At 46.8% G+C, this 12,661-nt stretch overlaps 1 long non-coding RNA gene across 6 annotated transcripts in view; it reads left to right on the top strand.

Moving 5' to 3' along the window:
- The window catches only part of LOC128110154 (uncharacterized), a 66,782-nt gene that overhangs the window by 32,335 nt on the left and 21,786 nt on the right, over positions 1-12,661 (top strand). For 3 of the 6 annotated variants that reach the window (XR_008218095.1, XR_008218098.1, XR_008218093.1), the window contains 2 exons: positions 903-982; positions 3,514-6,530. This is a non-coding gene — a long non-coding RNA (uncharacterized LOC128110154). The other 3 variants (XR_008218100.1, XR_008218099.1, XR_008218096.1) reach the window with 3 other exon arrangements.

The following is a 12,661-nucleotide window of genomic DNA, read 5'->3' on the forward strand; positions in this document are numbered from 1 at the left end:
TTAGCACCCTGACACCAGACCTGATGTGAGAGAACCACAAGGGACCACAGTTCTCAGAAGGAAGTCTGAGGAAGGCCACTCCAGGAGTCTTATTCACATCAGGGCCTCATCTTCTGGTGCATGTATATGGGATGTTTCTTTCTGGCAGGAAAGTGGTAATGTTCTGGCTTTGATGTATCAGACAGGATCACAGGGGAGGACAGTTCTTACTTGGAAATGTCTGCCCTACTACACTGTAGTCTAGCTGATGTCATTGTGTCCCTAGATCTTCTCAGGCAGTAACCTCTGAGGAAGGAGACCCAGACCCAGAAGCTGGTGTTGCAAGGAGCCCTGCAGGGTTTCAGTTGTCCTCAGTGAGAAAGGAGAGGAGTCAAAGGTCAGAAGGTCGGAAGTATATGTTTTCTGATGACTGGCTGCATTCCTGCCCTGACTTTTTTTTTTTTTTTTTTTTTTTTTTTGGCAGGGTTTCTCTGTGTAGCTGTGGCTGTCCTGGAACTCATTCTGTAGATTAGGCTAGCCTCAAACTCAGAAATCCACTTGCCTCTGCCTCCTGAGTGCTGGGATTAAAGGTGTGCACCACCTCACCATGCCTGACTAACTGCCCTGGCTTCTTGTACTAAATATTATTTACTTAAACTGGCTTCAGATACCTGAATCAAAGAATAATAGAGTAGAATTTTTTAAATGTCTTTTTAATTTTCTTTGAGATAAGGTCTGCTGTGTAGCCCAGGCCAGCCTCAAACTTATGACAGTACTCCTGCCTCAATCTCTTGAGCGCTGGGATTGCAGGTGTGATCTGCCACACCTGGTTGAAAATTTGAAACATTTCAAAGAACATTTATAAGATAAATGAAGCTTTGTAGTGTCTAGGCCCCTTGCTTCATCATTGTCCTCTTTTGCAGCCCTGGAGTCCCTGCCCGGAGGTCTACTAATGACGTAGCACAGCAGCGAGCCTGCCACTCACTCGGTGTTTTCATGTTCAGTAAGTACTGTCTTGATTAGTAAGCAGAGCTGCATCACACCCTGGCCATCAAGACCCTTCACCAGAGGATGCTCAATAGGATGGGGTTGGAAAGAGACCAATTGTCCAGACAAGGGAGCCCAGAGAAAGTGGAGCTAGCCAGGCTTCAGAATCCAGCCTAAAGGTTCAATCCTACCTCTACTGTCAGGCGTTTAATCTTTACTCTCCCCAATCTGACTGTCTCATAGGACTAAATAAGAAAGGGGAAAGAAGCAGCCATTCATCTCTCTGCTTCTTGACGGCAGACACACATGTCAGGCTGCCTCACTCACTGCCGTAGAGCACTGGGTACCTTCCCAGCCAGGACTAGAACACACCTGCCCTTCCCTGGGTTGCCTTTGTCAGCTGTGTTGTCATAGCAACGAGAAAGGTAACTCAGAGCACTTAAGTTCAGCTTGTTTTTCTCAAGGGTGGTTTGGAGTCTGATTCACATTGTCTCCCCAGGGAGTCTTTACAGGTCTTCTCTGGCGTGGTCCAAGATCATGGAGACGTCTGGTTGCATGGCTTCTGTACATGGTTTCTTGGTGCTATAACAACAACTGGTTCCCAAAGCCTGCTCTATAAGACCTTTGAAGATTCATGTTACAGCTTTTCTGGGGATCAGAGGACAGAGCCAGCCTGCTCTCTACACATGCACATACGCATTTCTTCCTCTCATACCAGGAAGCTTTTGTCTCAGAGTTGATTGTCGCTAAGTCCTGCCCTCACATCTAAATTTGCCCTTACTTGAAAAGTGTGTCATGTTTATTGTAACTCAGCTCATCCATCCGTCCTGTCATCCTACCTGGGTCTCTGGCAAGTTTGGCCAGCACAGAGCTTCCCACTGTTGCATGTCTGTGTTTGGGATATGCCCCTCTATACTTGTGAGTAAAGTCACAGTGAGATCTGTTGCTGCCTTCCTTTCTATGGTTCTTTCTCTGGACAGACAGAAAACTGTGGATCTGACTTGCTTTCCTGTCACTGCTAATGAGTGAGCACATGAAAGAATTGGTTCATGTGGAGTTATAGATGTTAAAAAATAATTATTTTACATTTATTTTTGAGACAGAGTCTCACTCTGTAGCCTTGGCTGGTCTGCAACTCACTCTAGACCAAACTGACCTCTTGTCTCTGTCTCTCACATGCTGGGATTAAAGAGTGTGCTACCATGCCTGCTTAGATTTACAGAACTTAAGAAACATTACCAAATAGTTCAAAAGGCGCCAAAGAGACTGTAGTGAAAAGTCACCTTTCTAGTCCTTTAAAGACAAGGGAGACTCAACTAGCTTTAAGTTTGCCTGCGGGTGATGATTGTCCCCAGAAATTTGTATTCAGCTTTTGAGATCACAACATACTTTCAAAGATACAATCTCAGTTTTCTTTCCTAACCAGTGGGGAAAGTTTCCTTCAGGCTGCCTTCGTAGTCTCAGGTCTTTCCTTCTACCCAACTTGTCTCTCTCCCCCGGTGTCAGGCAGTCCTTCCAGGACTCTTTTGTAAGCGTTCTGCACATGGCTACCTCTTGGCTGGGGCTGCCCTTCTCCTTGGCCTTTGAATCTGAAGCCTCTGACCTCCACAGGCACCAGACTTACATGCATATACCAACACACACACACACACACACACACACACACACACACACACACACACACACACACACAGTAAAAATCTTCAGAATTAACGAAAGAGCTTGTAACTGGGGACAGGGAGATGGCTCAGCAGGGAAAGCACCTACTGCCCAGCATGAGGACCAGAGTTCACATCCCCAGAACACATGTAAAGCTAGGCAGACACCATCATCACATTTATGAAGTGTCCCTAATAACAAAGAGCAGCTGTTATGTTAATTGGGAAGGATCTTTTATCTAAATCTGTGCATAGCTTGGTCTGTATCTATTTTTGCAGATCATATAACCAAGCCTTTCTAAACAGCCTATGTCTAAAATAATTCCTGGGAATATGTCATGATTCCTTCTCTCTGTGCCTAGGTGCCTCTTTCCCCAGATTGTCTCATATCAATGAGGATCCACATAGTTGTTTTCTTTTTAATTGCTATTTTTTTTTGTTGTTGTTAGTGTGTTTGTTTTTGTTTTGAGACTGTGTCTTGCTTTGTGGCTGTAATTGGCCTGGGACTCACTGTGTAGACCAGGCTGGCCTCAGACTTGTAGCAATCTTCCTGTCTCAGGATCCTGAGTGCTCAGATTACAGATGGCCCCCATGCCCAGCTCCACGTCCAATCTCAACATCTTAGTGGCTCTACTTTTCCTCATCTCTGTAGCCACCATCCACATATACCAACCTCCTACTCAGATCCAAGTCTCTGCCACAGCCTTGAAGCTGGCCTCCCAGCCTCTAGTCTCTGTTCTTCTCATTCTCAACATCTCAGCTGGGGCCTCTCTCTTTATAGAGCAGAACTCAGAGTGTACCTGGCTCAAATGAGGTTCTAAGTTTCACTGTCCTTCCTCCTGAGATCTGGCTCCCCTCACTTCTCAAGCCTCCTCTCTTTCCTTCCTAGATTCTGCCAGTATCCTGTTAGCCCCTGCTGTGTGTCTGTCCTGGGCTTTCCTCTTAAACCTCCAGGCCCTGCCTGGCTGTTCTGTAGACACTGCAGCTGCCCTGAACTAAGCCTGCTGACCGCTTCAGGCTTCGGCCGCACAGACTTGAATGAAACAAGGCTGAGACAAAACATCTACGATGTCATTGCTAGCCTTTAGTATCTGTGTATAATGTATTTATAAGATAAATATTTACTGTGTATGTGCTTTTATTATAACATGGAATGCAAACAATTCAGCAATCCCTCATCTAAGAAGAACTGTGGTCTGGTTAGAGTTACTGGTCACGAGAGAGCTGATTCCAGTGAACCTATGGCAGGGCAAGCTTTTTGCAGAGCCAGCCATTCAGTATCTCCATCTTTTGACAAACGGCTGTGGTTCCATGAGGATACAGGCTAACGTTGGTTGTCAGCTTGCCTAGGTCTGGGATCAAGTGACAGGCAAATTGATAGACACCTGTGAAGAATTTCCTTGATCAAATTAACTGAAATTAAAAGACTCATCCTAAATGTGGACTGCACCTTCCTATGGCAACCCAGCTCAGATACAAGGAGGTTCAAGAGAGCTCTCCCCCACTTCCTGTTACTGGGGAGTTCATCTGTGTTGCTGCTTCTCCTTCTGCTGTATTCCTTCACTGACATCAGACCCCAGCTTCTTCAGACTTCCATTGTGGTCTGAAGACCAGTGGCTCTCCGGAATCCTCCAGGCCTTTGGCACCAGGTTGAGACTGTTGTGGTACAAGCCTCATGGACTGTAGAGCTATGTGTCTCAGCCTCTCCAGTGTGTCACAGCCATTGGAGTACCCACAGCATACGGAATAAGCCTATCTAATCTCCTTAGCACGTGTTAATTTTTATCAGTTCTGTTCCTGTAGAGACCCCTAGTACCCAGACCTATCATTGTGCCACTTACCCCACGCCATGAGGAGAACAAAGCCTTACAGAGGGCCAGAGATGGCATCACAGAGGAAATGAGGTCGAGCTGACAACTAGCTAAGTGTGTAACAGGTAGATGAGGTGCTAGAGATGGGAGGACAAGGAATGAGAGGACGGGTCGTTCCAAAAGAGGGAATAGGTGCAAAGGCTGAGCTGTGTTAAACCCTGGCTTATCCAGTGACCCAAGTATGGCATATACAGTAGATACAGTATGCACATTATATACAGTATATACGGTACATCTCTGGGAATGTAGGTGGGTGGGAACCAGGCATCTCCAACACCTGCTTGATGCTTAGACCTTCATCCTTCACCAAGTTGGAAATACTTTCTCCATCCTTCAAATGCCACAGCTCTCTAGATTTACTTCCTCTGTGAAGCCTCTTTAAATTATGTACCAAATAAATGGGTACTTGATTTTATTCTTGGGCATTTTTGTTTGTGAGACACTCTCATGTAGCCCAGGCTATCCTGAAACTTGCTGTGTAACCAAGAATAATCTTTAACTTCTGCTCCTCCTACTTCTACCTCTGGAATGCTGGGATTAATGTGCTGTCATGTCTGGTATATATGGTTTTAGGGATTGAACCCAGGGTGTTTTGTGCATAATAGACAAGCACTCTACCAATGAGCCACACCCTTGGCCCATCATCTTGTTTTGTATATTCCTGTTCAAAATTTCATGACAAATCCCACCTCCCACCAAACTATAAACTCCTTGAAGACAGGGACTGTGATTCACATTTGTTTTTCAGTTCTTCAGGCACCCAGTCCCAAAACCCAGTGTTGCTGTGTACGACTCATCGAAGTAATGCTGGCCTGGAATTTCTTGAAGTCCAAGTCCTGAATACCCATGGACCTAACAGTAAACAGTGGCTTCTGTCCATCTGCATGTGGTGATGTTTGCTCATAGGCTGTGGTGCCACTTAAATGCTGCTAGCTTGCATTTCTGATTTTTTGGAGAAGAGATGAGTAATAATTTTACAGGAATTTAGTAAGATTCCCATTCAAAGGCCCTAGTTCTAATCAACCTTTGAATTTGCTATTAATTAACTCTTCAACCATGGGAAGTTGTTGTTATCTGGAAAGACTTGGACTTATCAGATAAAATGAATCTTTTTCAGCTTTGCCAAGTGTCAGTTTGTGACATCAGACAAGCCGTCTGTGTACTTGTAACTAAAGTTTTCTCCATTAAAAAGATTATTTTATTTTTAAGTATGGGTGTACGTGTGTGTGTGTGTGTGTGTGTGTGTGTGTGTGTGTGTAGACATGTGCATGTGTGAATACAGATAACAGAGGAGTCCAGAAGAGGGTATTGGAACACCCAGAGCTGCAATTATGGTAAGCTGGCTGATAAGGGTGCTGAAAATAGCAGTGTGAGCTCTTAACCACTGAGCCATCTTTCCAGTCCTTAGTTTTCCCCATTTTTTTTTTCTTTTTTTGGTTTTTCGAGACAGGGTTTCTCTGTGTAGCTTTGCGCCTTTCCTGGAACTCACTTGGTAGTCGAGGCTGGCCTCGAACTCACAGAGATCCGCCTGGCTCTGCCTCCCGAGTGCTGGGATTAAAGGCGTGCGCCACCACCGCCCGGCAGTTTTCCCCATTTTTAACACTGGAATAATGGGCTGGAGAGATGGGTCAGCAGGTAAGAGCACTTGCTGTTCAAGTCCTCAGCAACCACATTAGTTAGATGTGGCCACACAAACCTGTAGCCCCCGATTGATTGGGGGCAGAGACAGATGGATCCTGGGGCTCAGTGGCTGCCAGCCTAGCTCTATGTTCATTGAGAAACCTCTGTCTCAAGGGACTATGGCAGAAAGTGAACAAGTCACCCAGATCCTTCCTCTGGCCTTCACACAAAGTGCGCTTGTACACACTATATACATATACCATGCACATATCTACAATACAATAAATAAGTAAACAGTTGGGGTAATAACAGCTTATGAGGCTGTTTGCACTATAAGGATTAAATGTGGAATGGATATGAAATTAATGGTAAAATGTGAGCTGTCAATTAAAAATCAGAGAGTATTTTAATCCTTTTACAGACTAAAGTTATCTTCTGTTTTATTCCCAGCATCCAGAATCCTTATGCAAACTTTACTGAGAGGTAAAGTTGAAAAGTTCTTTCAAGGCACTGAACTTCATTCATCCTTCCGTGAGCACCTAGGAGAGTGGCTAGTCACCTTCTTAGGCAGCTCACACATGTCAGAATGGCTGTGTCTGCCTAACTCAGGATCACAGGTCATCAGGGCAGTGAGGGACAAGGTGTCCTGCCTTCCAGCTATCCTTGAGGAGGAACACTAGCTTGAGCAGTTGACCAGATCAACCCTGGAACATGAATTTGCTTTGAGAGAATTCTACATTCTAGGCTGCCTCCTTCAGAAACAGGGAGGGGAATGCTTGAATTTGTTGGGAGAGGTGAGTAACAGCACAAACATACAAGTGGACCCCAAAGCTGACTCCAAAAGAGAACGGGAGGGAAATGATGGGGAGAAACAGTTGTGTCTAGTAGCAGACACCACAGAGGTCTGACCTCAGAGCCTAGAGCTGATCCAAGCTGATAGTTCATCTACCCTTTCTGAGCCTCTGTAAAATGAGAGAAATAATACTTGAATGTCACTTTTATTTAAGGATTACATGTATATGAAAGAATTTTACAAACAGAAGAATGCTGCCTGATTATGAAATGATTATGAATTCACCTATCTGATGTCATTGTTCAGACACCTACATGATGTGTGTATCCTTGGACCTCCCCAGAGTTATTAATGAAGGCGCATACCCTGCAAGGTGCAGCATCGTGTGTGTGCAGGCCAGAGGAGGAAATCCTCTTTGCCTTATTCCTAGAGACATTCTTCTCCTGTAACTGGAAGTTTCTTGGTCCCACCCAGCCCCATGGTTCCACTGCCATTTATAAAATAATCACTCAGAGGCTTATATTAATTACAAATTGTATGGCCTAGCTTCAGCTTCTTGCTAGCTAGCTCTTTCATCTTAAATTAACCTATTTCTATAAAATGGCCATTGTGGCCGTGGTGTTACCAGTCTGCAGGTCTGCTGGCATCTTGTTGCTGCTTCGGTGGTGGACTGGCTTGTTCCCGACTCCACCCTTCTACTCTCTGTATCTCTGCTTAGATCTCTCACCTGACTGTGAGCTTTCTTGCCATAGGCCAAAACAGCTTTATTATCCAGTGACAGCCACACATATTCACAGCATACAGAAAGACATCCCATAGCACTCTCCCCCCAATCTGTGAGGTTACAGGAGGTGGGGCTGAGTCTAGCTGGCATTTCTACATTTATTTATTTATGGGGGGGGCATACATGCACAGCATGCACGTGGAAGTCAGAGAAGAACTTGCAGGAGTCAGTTCTCCCCTCCTACCATGTGGGCTCTAACAACTGAACTCAGGTTGTCAGGTTTGGTGGCAAGTGTCCTCACCTGTGGAGCCATCTCGGTTGGCCTGAAGCCGATGTTTTTATATAGATGGTAGAGATCTGAACTTAGGCCTGTATGCTTGCACTGTGAGCACACTTACCCACTGAGTCATCACCCCAGCCTGCCACATAGACTTTAAAAAGAAAAAAAAAAAAAAAAAAAAAGACAAGGCCTTACTATGTAGCCATGGCTGGCCTGGAATTGCCACATAGACCAGGCTGACTGGCCTTGAACTCACAGAGATCCCCATGTCTCTGCCTTCCAAGTGCTGGGCCTAACAGTGTGTACTATCATGACATCCTCCATGTAACTTTTTATAATACTCGTCATACATGACTGCTGCCACACAGCTCAGAGAGCCACACAGTCAAGAGCCCCTTGACTCCAGCAGCCTGGACACTGACAGCTTGCAGCTCAGCTAAGACTTGCCCAGGAATCTGACTGAGAGCTTTGCTCTACCTAGCCCAAACTGTGAGCCCAGGCTTACATTAAAACCCCATGGGCCACTGCCTCGGGGGTAACAGACCCCCATACCCCTTATTGTTCACCACCCCACTAACACAGAATTACTGGCTAACTCTGGCTTGGCCTGGACTCCTGCTTCTACAGTGCTTATTTTCTTTCGTTTGTTTCCGGGGGACCTTTGGCATTTGCCCTCTGGCTGGGTCCTCACTCCCTTGTGTCACCAGGCCCTGGTGGTCAGTGCTGTGATGAATGGACTTCCTCAGGCAAGCAGGCAGTGACTGAAGCCCTGACAGCTGTGTGGCCTCAGCTTGCACCGCACTCCACAAGATGAGTGTCACAACACCAGGCAGCAGTTCCTGAGGCAGTGAGGCCCTTTGCTTGAGCCATGCCCTGTCAAGTGGCTGCAATTTCATTTGGCTGCTAAGTGGTTGGCCTGTTGCATCACACTGCCTTGACCCCTTCATTGTGCTAGGTTTTTTTTCAGGAATAATTGTGTGAGGATGATCAAGCTATTTCAAAATGACGGTTATGAATAGTGAAAACAAAAACGCTGCACATTTCAGCAGGGAAACATCTGTCCTCTTGCTGGTTTAGAGGGGGAGAGACCAATGCAGCAGCCTATGGCCCCAGTTCCTGAACCCTCGGTGGAGAGCAGGGTCAGTTTTATTTTTAAATTTACTTTAAATTAACATGTATGTGTGTATATGTGTGCATGAGAGACAGACAGACAGACAGACAGATAGGTAGATAGATAGATAGATAGATAGATAGATAGATAGATAGATAGATAGATAGATAGATAGAACAACTTGTAAAATCAGGATTTCTTCTTCTATTGTGTGAGTCCCAGAGATTGAACTCAGGTCAGCAGGCTGAGCAGCAAGCTCGTTTACGTGCTGAGCCATCTCATTGACCTTCATTTAACACATTAAAAATATTTATTTACTTTTATGTGCATGAGGGTTTGCCTCCATGTATGTAGTTGTATACACCACATGTTCCTGGTGCCCACAGAGGTTAGAGGAGGGAATCAGATCCCTTTGAACAGGAGTTAGAGACAGTTGGGAGCTGCAAACCGGACCCAGTTCTTCAGTTCCCATTCAACACTTTTTTTAACTGAACGCATGCTGTGTGCCAGGCACTGGGTACAAGATAGTAATCAATATAGACAGAAGGCTTGGCCTTCATAAGGAAGACCTTCAGTGGTGAGGGTGGGAAGAAGAACCTGAGCACAGGACACTTGTCAGCACCCACATGGCACCCAGCTGAGTAGGTCCTGTTTGATTCCCACATCCCAGACATACATGGTCAGGACTACTGTATAGAAAGACCCCCTAGATTCACTCCCAAATCTTAATGGCAGATGTGTCCCAATGAGCTAAGAGTTCAGCCTGTTGCCCAGGTGGTCTTCATCTCCCCTGCCAGGGCATCCTCTCTCTCTGTCTCTGTCTCTCCAGTCCTGACTGTGAACCAGCTGTTCTGGTCTGTACTGCACAGTGGCACGGCTAGCCAGCACACAGACCAGGACAGAACTGACAGCCTGGGCCTGTGGCAGAGAGGCAGGAGCAGCACCCCAAGTTAGAACAAGAGCAGTCCTATCAGCCATTGCCTTATGTCCCCTGGGGCAAAACCACCTTCAAGCAAGAAGCTTCTGTTTTTTTCAGTCACTCAGTTTCTTTGACTGAGAAGCACTCTGAATTTGTTTTTTGTTGTTGTTGATGGTGGTATTCTGTTTGTTTGAGACAGGTTTTCCTGTAGTTCAGGCTGGCCTTGAACTCCTCATCCTCCTACCTCCCACCCCCCAAGTGGGGGTTATAGGCAGCCACCATATGCCTGGTTCTGTCGTAGGGCTAGGCATTGAGAACCCAGGGCTCAGTTCATGCTAGGCAAGCACCCTGCCAGCTGATTGGTCCACATGACTTATCACCTGTGCAACTCTGAACACAGGGAGAGCTAGACTCTAGTAATGCCCATGTTCTCTATGTTCCTGGGCTCCGGGTGCTGCTCGATCCTGCCCACATTATATTGCCCAGCACTCTTCCTTTTGTTTCAGCAAAGCCTACTTGCCCATCATTGCCTAACTACTTTGCATTTTGCAACCTGGGCCTTTGCTGGGTTTGCATTCTTGTCTGGATGTGTTTTCCCTGGTTTGCAGTTCACTCTCCTTAACCAGGCCGAGTGACTACGGATGCCTCAGCCCTTTCTGCCTCTGATGTGTGGCACAGGACCCAGAGCTCTGAGGTTTTAGAGCGTGGTCATCTGGGTATAAACTTTTTCTTCCTCATGACCCCATGGTCTCTAGAGCCTGGCAAAGTGTGTGGCATACAGTAGGTGCTTAATCGTGATAAAAGATGAAGTGGAAGTGAGTAGAGCACCAAAGTGGAGGAGATAAAGATGGAGGGAGGGAGAGCCCAGGCTCAGAGGAAGAAGGGGTGGGGGCTCTTCTTGTTGCAATGCAGGAAAAGATGGTTGACTACTCCCCCTTTGTTCCTTTCTCCTCTAGCTGAATACTCAGTTGCCTTCGCCCTTGTCCACACATCAGTCTCACTTCCATCCTGTAATCATCTTGTCCTGAACATCCTTCCTAGTGAGGCCAGGCTTTTCCTGCTGAGAGGGGAGGCAGGGAGGAGCAGGGAACATTGCCTGGATAGGGCCCTGCACGGAGTCTGTTCGGACACCTTGGCAGATGTGATGGGATTTGGGGGAGCCAAGCTGAACATCCACCATTTCTAGCTCCTCGGTCTACAACAGTCCCATATGGTTCTACTGTTGGTCTTCCTGGTTGATGGAAGCCCTTCACTGGATCACCTGTGCTACCTGTTTGTTCTCATCAGCCAACTCCAGCCCACCCCATCTCTCCAGAGGAGGCTTCCTGGACCAGGGTCTGGTTCCTCTCATGCTTCAGCAGTCCAGCACACTCCTGCTGTGTTCACTGGGGCCTTTGTCTTCTGCCCTGGCTGTTTGTGGGTCAACCAGTTAATCAGATGTTATTGAGGGGCCGGCACTGTTGTGACTGAGGGAGATCCAGGAAAACAAGGCAGGGCCCCTGTGCTTAGAGAGTGTGCTTTACTTATTGGACAACATCTTATAGCTTCAAGACCTGCATGGAGCCTGTTATATAGCAAAGGCAGTCAGCAACAGCTCAAGGTCTCACTGCATTGCCTGTATCCTCTTCTGCCTTCCCATGCATACCCCTTTGGCACCTGTTCAAAGTCCAGGGAGTAAACTGCTTGGGAAGAATTTAGTGACAGTAATACTTGGCTACATCCAGGTCTCCCTTGGTGACAGCTGGTCCAGGACCATGGACTTAAGATTTGTTGGAGACTGAATTTAGAATCTGACCCACACTCAAAGCCTGGTGGTGCCATAGCTTGAGCCTTGGGGACATCATCCAGTTTGCCTCAGCTTCTACACTGTCAAGTAGGGACAGGAGTACTTGGCTCATGTGCCAGCTGGGAATCAGCTGGTATCCATCCTTCAAGGGAAACAGCAAGAGGGTTGATCACAAAGAGAGGACAGGAGCCAAGAGAAGGCCCGCAGTGAGCCAAAAAGGCTGCTGGCGCTGACTGGAATTGAGAAGGCCAACAGCTGTGTTCAGGGACACTTGCTGTATGCTGGCCCTCTGCTCAAAGCCACATACCTCTCAAAGTACAGGCATTATCCTCCCTCTAGATACAGGAGAGAGAGCCTACAGAGATTAAAGAATCTGCCTGCCATTGCTCAAAGCCAGGATTTGAACCCTAACTACTTGCCACCAAACCCTGCCCCTTCCCTATCCTCAGTGCTTTTATCCAATGAGAGCTGAAAAGCCAGGATCTGTTCCAGCGGGGCCTGAGGCAGAAACCCTATTACGACCTCTCTGTGACGTTGCACCCACATCTGTAGAGTGTTGGATGAGTTGCCAGCTCCAAACAGCTGTGATATGTGACCTGTGTCCCTCCCCATTCTCTAGAACTCAGCAGGAGACACTATGAACTGGGAATACCTCTGCCCCTTCAGCTGAACTGTTGGGACGGTTCAGTGACAAGTAGGTTATGAGGAAGAAATCCACCAGACTGTCCCTGTGGGAGGAGCATGAGGGACAGCCGTCAGGCTGATGGGCCCCCAGCTGTCTTCCCTCATTCCTGACCTGAGAACAAGCATAGGTGGGGACAGCAGAAGGTGGGGGAAATGACCTGTTAGGGAGAAAGTGAATCTGCTAAAATTTCACACTGAATATGTAGGGTCCAGAATTATCTTTTTCTTTGCTACCTTGTATCCTGGGAG

Source organism: Peromyscus californicus, unplaced genomic scaffold (assembly GCF_007827085.1).
Source record: "Peromyscus californicus insignis strain IS unplaced genomic scaffold, ASM782708v3 Scaffold_14__1_contigs__length_90479793_seg_2, whole genome shotgun sequence".
Lineage (NCBI taxonomy): Eukaryota > Metazoa > Chordata > Mammalia > Rodentia > Cricetidae > Peromyscus > Peromyscus californicus.